The 10,000-nt window shown below is 38.9% G+C and overlaps 1 protein-coding gene across 4 annotated transcripts in view; it reads left to right on the forward strand.

Annotated features, from left to right (window-relative positions):
* LOC125043141 (protein Wnt-5b-like) overlaps window positions 1-10,000 on the forward strand; it is a 657,155-nt gene that overhangs the window by 620,119 nt on the left and 27,036 nt on the right. Inside the window, exon 1 of one of the 4 annotated variants that reach the window (XM_047639112.1) lies at window positions 8,441-8,787. The exons of the other annotated variants lie outside the window; for them this stretch is intronic. The gene's annotated coding sequence lies outside the window, so the exon portion shown is untranslated. Of the gene's footprint in view, window positions 1-8,440; window positions 8,788-10,000 lie in introns of those variants that run through there. 4 annotated transcript variants of the gene reach the window in all.

Genomic DNA, 10,000 nt, shown 5'->3' on the forward strand with positions numbered 1-10,000 from the left:
GAAGCAGAAAAAGGGAAATAAAAACTGCATGTACTTCGCGCTTCCACGTTCCTTTAGTGTCGATAGTCACACCATCGGACACTCTTGGTCCCTTTCTTACGAGATGGCAGTGTCTTAAGCAATTTCTTTTATGAGTGTCCGAGGCCCTCATTACCCGAGGGGGAGGCGCTCGAGTGTCCCGACGGCCGGGGCGGAGGCGGGCTGTGGGGATCGGTTCGTCACGGGCGCCGTCCATCCCCGTCGACGATCCCGCAGTCTAATTCGGCTCCAAATTGCAGATGGAATCGTACCGCCGGAAGCGCCATCATGACGGACACAAAAATACCAATAAAAAAATAGCCGGCCCGTAATAAATATGGCCGCCCCCCCCCCCCCTCTTCCCCTCCCTTTATTCTCCCTCCTTTTGCCTCGGGACACAGACGACAATGGAATCTAAGGCTATATAGGTTATGAAACTAAATTCCTCTCCTGTTTTTGTTTTATTTTTTAGTTTTTACATTTTTAAGGTTGTATTATTGGACTTGTATATCGCTTTAGTGGTTCTGTACAAGGGGCATCGCGCGAGTAAACATATTTTGCATAAAAATGGCTTTCCAATACGTCGATGATGCCTTTGTTTATTAGAATGATGACCTTGTGAGTGCTTTGTGGTTGATAGTTTCTTTGTTGATGCATCAACTTCATTCTTGTTTCGCATCTTATTTTGTATGTTAAATCATTTCTCCTTAATAAAAAACTGTACGTTCAACCTCTGTATAGATTTTACATTGAAAACAATATTCAGTTTCTTTCTGTGTTTGTTTCTGTAGATATCTCGCTTACAAAATAATGAAAATATGAGAAATGGAGGATATTACAGTAGGTGTAATGTCCATAGGCCAATGTAGATCAAAACATTATTTCCTGGTGATTAAAAAATGGTAGATTTCACATATTCCTAGGTAGTTTGTATTTCTTTACTATATTTGGTTTATAGACTGTTTATGGCTGCTATCATTCGCATTCAGTTTATTCTTACATATTTTAACAATCTGTTGTGAGAAGTGAATTAATTATCAGTTATAGTCACCAGCTATTTTAAAAATCCTCAACGTAATCATGACGATTGTAGACGTAATGAAGACATAATAAACGAATATGCTAACGCGATGTTTCTTTTGGTTTTCCTTCACACGCCCACACGCCCATATTTCCTCGTCAGCTTTTACGGGCGTAGCAGAAAGAACGACAAAAATATACATAGAGAAAATCATTACATTTCCTCCGTCGTTCTTTCCTCCGTCGCCCTGGTCTGATCTGCGCTGTCGTCGCCGAGACCACAAAGGCGGCTCGTTATGTCTCGTAATTGCAGCAAGAAAAGAAATAACAAAGAGAATAACACACGACTCGGTGGTTGACGCGCGTTTGAAACCGTCGCAGGAGGAGGGTGGAGAAGGGAGGGGGAAAAGGGAGGTGAAATAGGGTAGAGGGGAAGGGGGGGGGGAGAAACAGGGTAGAAGGGATGGGGGGGAAGGAGAATTAAGCTGGTCGACCTGTGTTTATGATCCCTTGTGTAGCTCTGTTTCTACCTCTTCCCTTTCCCCATGTTTTTTCTTATTATTTTCTCTCCTCTTCTCCCCTCTTTCTTCCTGCGGATGATACCACCGCTCCGCCCCGCGTGCAAAGATCGAAAACCGTGGGCCGAACGGGTTCAAAGGAGAGACGGAGAGGAAAGGAGGGATGGAGAGGGAGAGAAAAAGAGAGAGATTTCTTGCCGTATTTCTCTGATCGCTGTTTTTGAGGTCCGATGGTTTCCTTGTGTGCCGTGTGCAGTGCGGCGTGCCGGTGGGGTGGGGGAAGAGGGGAAAGGGGGGTGGGGGTGCTTGTTAGAGGGTGCGGTTAACGAGGAGTTCACAAGAGCCGCTTGTTCGCCGCGCTCGTAATGATGGCGCCAACAACCTATTTGTCAGCGAAGGTTTTCCGCGTGGCCGATGCCGGGTTTACTACGCCAGGAGGCAGAGGGGGGCGCCGCTCCCCCTCCCTCCTGGCACTCCGCCCTTCCCCGCCCCGCCCCTCCCGTACGGTGCCAGCGGGGGGTTGAGGTGGGGTGGGGGGAGGACGAGGGGCGAGAGAGGTACTTGGGATCGTCAGAATGATTGTTGTCAAGACGCGGACGAGCCGGAGAGGCGTGGATATTCTTTGTGTCGTAGGGATGTTTTTTCGTTGGCTTTGGCGTCTGCGTGCCCTCGCTCCGTTGGCATGTGCCGGTGATGGCCTTAATGTGGAGGGTACAGTAGGTAGGCTGGCAGTATCTGGATATAGTTTCTTCATAAATTCAATATTGAAAACAAGTGTGTGTTTATAGTTATATATACACGAATGTATGTATATATGTGTGTATATATATATGTATGTATGAATGTATGTATATGTATGTATATGCATGTGCATATATATATATACACCCAAGAATTTTCCTTTCTCAGAAGAGTAACAATATAATCCATCTGAAAAATCCAAGGACTCGCTGTGGAGGTAGCGCTGTGTCGCCGGCATCCCGGCCGCGAAGATGATGGCGAAGGGGAATTTTGATGTGCGTGTTGGTAGAATGGTAGATGTCTTGGTAGATGAGAGGCTTAAAGATGAGTGGGTGACGAGCGGGATATTGTTTGGTGGGGATATTTTACAGAAGTAAAAAAACAAAACAAAAAAAAACAGACAATGACAATGCTGAAAGGATATTGTTTATGGACGTTATGTATTGATGTACAGAAAGGGTAACGATATATTTATATTTGACATAAGTATCGAAGTGTTTCTTATCTAAATTAACGAAAAATTACTATGACCTACTCGTAAATAACGCTATATTTGTCCTCCGTCACCAAGACCTGAAATCGCTAACAGAGGACTCGAGTTTCACGGCGACAGATGGCCTAAAAAGTATTTCCTTTATATCTGGAAAATGTTTGCGTGTTAGGGAACCTGGAGGATGCAACGACGTATTATGTTTCCAGGGAATGTGGCCAATGTCCGGAATGCCTCAGTCTAAAGTTCTTTGATGGCGGCGTGCGGCGGGGAATGTTTGGCGATCAGTGACGAGAACTCCGGAGTAAGACCAGGAGCTTGAATAAAATTCGAAATGGCGACGGGACGGAAAAGAGGGAAATTGGCTGCAGGAATCGTACCATAGACTTTTTTTTTCTTAAAGAATTGTGATGGTTTCTTTATCCGTTGTAATGACAATACTTGTAATTTATTTTTTCGTAAGGAAATGTAATGGCAATACTGCTGATTGATAATTTCTTATACAACTGTGATGGTAATACTGGATTTTTTTATTAAAGAATTGGTGACATATTTTCCTAAACAATTATAATTATTATAGTAATGATCAATTATTTCTTCAAGAATTGTAATGGTAAAACTGGTGATGCCATAAATACTAGAGGGGCTATAACTAGTAGTGATAATGATGGCATTAGCCTAGTTCTAGCAAAGTTTGGCAATGGAAGTAATGCAATCAGCATTTTGTTTCTGTAACAGAATGTGAAAATAATTCTGCTTAAAAGAGTAGCAAGGGTACGTGTTTTAGTTTTCATAAGATCCAGAGACACAATAGAACGATTTTATCGTGAGAATAAATAATTTAAAATTATTTTAGAATGAAATCTCGAGCTGTATAAAAAAAAAAATCAGTAAGCTCAGCAAAGAAAAGTAATACTTGTAATGAACAAACAAACAAAAAACTATGTATAAATACAACAAATAGTAATAGCAATAGTAATAACCATCAACGCAAGGCCTACGAGAAGAACTGACAACAAGGAAGATGAAAATCGACTTGAAAAACCCCGACGCGCCTCTCTCGCCTTCCCGAAATACGATGACTGACCACGCCCCGTTGACCCGCGGTAGTTAGACAAGGTTCGTATAAGCTAATGAGAAAGACCCCCTTCTTTCGCCCCCCCCCCCTCCTCCTATTTTTATTCCCCTCCTACTATCACCCCCAATCCACCATCACCCCTCCCTCCCTCTACCCATCTTCCCCCCGTTTTCCCTCCCCACTGGTAAGTGATTTCTCTCCTCTGTCACCCTTGCCCTAACCCTATTTACCCAACATGGTCCATCCCCACCACCCTCACACACACTCTCACCCTCACCCTACCTCACCCTATCACACCCTGCTTTTCCTTGCTCCCTAAGGCTTGCAAAGACACTCTACGTCAAGTTTTGCGACACACCCTACCACACACTCTGTTCTTGAGACGATTGAGACGAGTTTGCGAGCTACAGAGCGGGGAGGGGGGATGGGGTGATGGGGGGAGTCTCCGTCCAGGGCGTGCGGGCTGTGCGAATGTGTTTATTGTTCTTGGGATAGAACCGGGTGTAATATATTGTGCTTTCGATGACATGTTTTTTCTCTCACTGCATGTTTGATTTATTTAATATTTTTTGTGTGTGTTTTTTTAGTGAGTGTGACTTTGGTTTAGATTATTATTCTGTAGAATCAAGTTGCTTTTTTTTTAGTATGTATTAAATGTTATTAGATCTATTGTTGTAATTATTATTGTTGTTTATTATATTTTTGTTATTATTATTGTTATTATTGTTATTATTATTATTATTATAGTTGTTGGTGTTGCTGTTGTTATTGTTATTGTTATTTCTACATATTTATTATTATTATTATTATTATCATTATTATTATTGTGATGATGATGATTGTTATTATGTTTTTTACTGATATTGGTATTATTATTATTATCATTTTGCTGCTGTTGTCATTATTGTTGTATTGCTATAATCATTATTTTTTTATTATTATTAACGGCGAATTAATATTCATTATACTGACATGCATATACATAAAGAGAAATACCAGTCTCTCAATCTAGACATGCATATTTGCCGGATAGATAGATAGATAAACGTATCAGATAGATAAAAATACATTTATTTCAGTGTATATGCATGTCCTTATATACGAGTGTTCAAGGGGTCGGGCCTCGCACATTTTGAACACACCGGCCGTATAAATCCTTAACCGCACAGAGGAGGCCGAGAGGGAGACAGGAGGAGGTCGGGATGTCCCTTCTCATAATGTTTTGCGGGCGTGAGTGGCCGTGGGGTTGTGTTTATAAACGTTGGTGTGTCTGTAGGAGAGGGGAGGGCGCGTGTGTGTATCTGTGTGCGCGGGTGATTGTGTGGGTTTTTGGCTTTGTTATTAGTGTGTGGTGCGTGTGTGTGTGTGTGTGTGTGTGTGTGTGTGTGTGTGTGTGTGTGTGATGCAGTCGTTGGAAGCGATGCAGCTGTTTTTTTTTTTTTTTTTTTTGTCGTTTGCTTGTTTTATGTGCTTCTTATCGTGTTTGAATGCCTGTTGTCGTTTCCTTTGTTGTGTTTGTCATTGATGTCACGTTGTTTTGACGAGTGTGATGATTTTTTTTATTGGTATTGCAATTATGATTGCCATTATTCTTATTCTACTTTTTTAGGATTACTATTTTCATTGTTAATGTTATTTTTTTTATTATTATCCTCATCATTATTACAGCTACAGTTAAGAATGTTCTTTATGATTATCATGTTTTTTGTTACTGCTGTTATCATTATTGTCATTGTATTATTATTATTATTGTTATTGTTATTATCATTATTATTATTATTATTATTATTATTATTATTATTATTATTATTGTTATCACTATCATCATCATCATTATCGTACTATTATTTGCCGTTATTCTTATTTTTATTATTCATCTTTTTGTTGTTCTTATTATTTCTATTGTTGTTGCTGTTGCTGATATCATCGCTGTTATTATTATCGTCATTATTGTCACTATTACCGCTTCTACTACGCCTACTACCATTACTAGTAACTCCTCTAGTATTTTTAGTAGTACGTTGCTTGTAATTCTACTATTACTATTTTTAATCAATTTCCTTTTCTCACCGCCGCCCTTATCGGTGATTGCCCGCTAATAGCATTATTGGTTTCACAAAGAACGGATAAAAACCGACGCTTATAATGGCCACGATTCGCAAGGGAGCGACCGTCGCGCAGAGGCGCCCCTGGGCATCGTTGCCCCGGGCGACGCTCACACCCACAACACCGATTACGGGGGATTACGGCCCGTGGAAGCCTCGCTGTCGATGCCAAACACCCGCACACATACGGTTGTCTGTAGTTACGTGCATATATAAAAAGATAGGAATATACACGGACGCATGGATATACAGTATAGACAGGTATTTGTATGCACACAAACGTGTGTGTGTGTGTGTGTGTGTGTGTGTGTGTGTGTGTGTGTGTGTGTGTGTGTGTGTGTGTGTATATATATATATATATATATATGTACGACTGGCACGTACGCACACACACACGTGTATACACACACACACATATACATATATACACAGATGATCATACACACATACTTGTATACATACCACATACATGCATATACAGAAAACCGCTCGCACGCACACACACTCATACACACACACACAATGGCTTGGTAGTTTTACTGGTTATGTTTACTTGGCGTAGCTTTGTTTAAGCAATAAATTTTCGATACTTAAGTACTGCACGTGTAACTTCGGAGAACTTGATTCCCTCTATGCTACTTCTTGTATATTATTGTCTTATGTGTTTATTCATTTTGGTCTTTCATCTCGCCTTGAACTATTGCTGCTAATGTCATTGTATATATTTTTATAGTTACTATTGATGTCATTATTTTATGTCAGCATTAGAAACTTCAATTTTTTAATGGAATATTATAATGTTGCCATTTAGTCATTTTCCATGTCGGGCAATACCATCGTCCCTTTCATCCATTTCAGTGTTATCCTTATCATTTGCAATCATCATAACCAGCATTGCATAATACAGCTTGCGTGTGTGTGTGTGCGTTTGTATGTGTGGGCCAGCCCGAGACAGGTAACAAGGCGGTCTTGTCGTCTCAGGAGGAATTCTCATTACCCAAGTCATTCTCAGGCCCTGTATCTGAGCTTCTTAATTACTTGGGTAATTTACCTGTGGGTTCTAAGTGATTTTTTTTTCTTAATGCAAGTTCTTTCGAGAAATTTTATGACCTGTCGTATATGCATTGATGCCTTGTGCGTTCCGTCCTCTGTTTTGCCTCGTTTTTCAGAGCAAGTTCTTATGAGGGGTAACATTATGCCTGAAGTGTACATGGCTTTTGGTAATTGAAGTGTGACAACCGATACAGCAAGGGCAAAATGTTGCATCACGAACTTAGCTTGGAAGATTGCAGTAAAGAATGTGGTACTGGCATGCAGTTTTTTACGATTGCATTCAGAAGTGCGTAACTGTCATTCATCGCCAACACGTGATTGGGAAAGGTAGCTAATTTTCATTAAGCTTCCATCTTGTTTTAACGTCATAGTAGATAATAAACTGATAATTTATAAACTATTAGTTAGCGGCTATAGAATTCACTGTAACGATAACACCTGCAACTTTTAACTGCAGTCTTTGTAGCATGACTGGAGGTTATGGTAGCGCGTGTTAGGTCTGTAACTACCTCTGCACTAATACATTGCAAATACTGTTGCTTTTAGTGTTCACTTTGCTGTGATATGTAATCAGTATTAATATACACGGTCTTTCACGTCTCCCGCTTAGCTTTTTATTGCTGCAAAAAATAACAACCCTGTGGCCACTGTATAACTTTTGATTAGTCAAATCATTTATATAACTAGAACATTCGAGGAGTATCTTTTAAGAAACCGCTTCAAGGCAACGATCCTTTTCGCCTTTCGTCCCGCCCTTAAGTAATAAAAACGTAGCCACTTTATATTCTAAAAAAGTGCGCCAAATAAAGTTTAAAAGGGGCACGGGATACGATGTAAAAAATAACGCATAATAAAACTCCTTTTTCTATTCGTACTTGATCGAGATAGCCCATTCCCACCAACCTTTCATGTCCATTGGATTAAAAATATCATCTCCTCTTGAGGTAACACTGAGGTAATGTTCTCATTTTTTTAAGACGCTCATTCCTTCTTAGAGGTTGAAATTGTAATACATAATGAGGAATGAGATGATTCAGAGATGGTGGGTTCTGGCAGCGACAAAGTTCTGGCCAATGAAAGAGCAGAACGGCTTGTAATGGGAAGTAGTGACTCCGCCTACTTTTCACTAGCCAATAGTCGGACTTTATTATTTATGGCTGTTTCGCTGCCAGACGTACAAGCTAAGGAAATAACTCGCGTATAAATCGTGGTGAACGGGTATATTTATTATCTTAGCAAGTGTCTAAATATAAATGCTAATTCATATCAACGTAAAAATAATGGGTATGGGCATAAATCAACACTAAATCACGAAATAAACGAATAAAAAACACATGGGATGCGCAACATAGGACAAGTATGAAGCATCTGAGCGAGCTAATCCATGTGGCTCAGTAACTGTTCACCTACCGTGAGAGAAGGTTACGCAGCTCGTAGTGGCTGTTCGCATGGACTTAAAACTTGTGACATCGGAAAGTTGTGAAGTTAACTATATGTAAAATAATATTGTAGTGTTTCTTGACATAGTATATTGAGAATTAGGGATTGTCTTTGGAAGTAGATATTAGTGCAGATTCCTAAAGAATATTACGTTTTTTGTGTTTATATGAAGACACGATTTCCTCCAAAGTGATGTATTTATTGCAAAGAACAGTGTATTGTTAGAAATTTGAAAATCAAGTCCGAATCTGTATAAATAATTTGATGTTGCTTTGTGATGTGTATATTGGATTTTTGATGGAGAACATGGAAGACTTACATTCGGTAAGTGCAATTGATTGATCTTCAGTGCCAGCGCATATTGTGCTTGGAAACTTTGCATGTTGGTGAAAAAAATCCTAAACTTTTTTATCAGTAAAAATAATCTTATTCTTACAAATTTATATATATATATATATATATATATATATATACGTACATACATATACATACATACATAAATATATATATATATAAAGGTAGTTATTTGTTTATTTATTTATTTATATAAATTGTAAATGTGGTTGTTTACTTACATGTATTAGTATTTAAAACCAAATATTTTATTGCTCATATTCCTGATCCTTTAATTTTGATAATGTTTATTAAGAGATAGATGTCCTTTATATAAATGCCATAGTGTTAAGATGTTCTGTCGTGGTTCTCGTAGAAGCTTCTTCATTGTCGCATTGTTTTTATCATCCCATATGTTGTAGTAGTAGCAACATGTATCAGTATAACTTGTAGTTGAATTACTACTACTACTACTACTACTACTACTACTACTACTACTACTACTACTGTTACCACTACTTCAGCTTCTTTTACTACTATTACTACTTCAGCTGCTACTATTGCTACTAATATTGTTTATTTTCCTAATCATTTTCTTCTGATTGGCCTTTTCACTGTATCTGACATCAGTAACTTAGATATGCTGCATCTTTTAAAAAGAATAGTGTTTTAATAGATTTTTTTTTCTCATTCTGTTGATACCTAAAAGACTTATTTGTAATATGATCACCTATATTATTATCATGTGTTCATATTATCATGTATTCATGATATGTGCTATAGTAATTATTAGTGTTGTTTGTATTTTGTACTGTCTCTGAATCCGATATTTATTACAGTTGTCAAAAATGTCTTGCCATGTTCGTTGTAGCCAGTAGTTCACTGTAAGAAGTCTCTTGTTGTCATCTTGCACTTGCACTAATGATTATAAAGAAATGTCACCTGTTTTGGTGAGTATGTGAGGATTCTCAACTGCTGCTGCCTAAGATAGGAATGGTAAGATTCTTCAACCGTAAAAAAAAAACAGTAGATGACAGTTATAAGTCAAATTAGATCGCTGTGTTCGGAGTGTGAAGATATTTATGTGGATATTTTTATAACAACTACATTTTATAAATAGAGCAAGAATAGCACAGTTCAAGACGTACCAGGGACGAAAGAAACACAAAGGGCATGGAGCGTTAGTCCAGCATGTTTTCCTCTC

This window comes from Penaeus chinensis, chromosome 33 (assembly GCF_019202785.1).
Source record: "Penaeus chinensis breed Huanghai No. 1 chromosome 33, ASM1920278v2, whole genome shotgun sequence".
Lineage (NCBI taxonomy): Eukaryota > Metazoa > Arthropoda > Malacostraca > Decapoda > Penaeidae > Penaeus > Penaeus chinensis.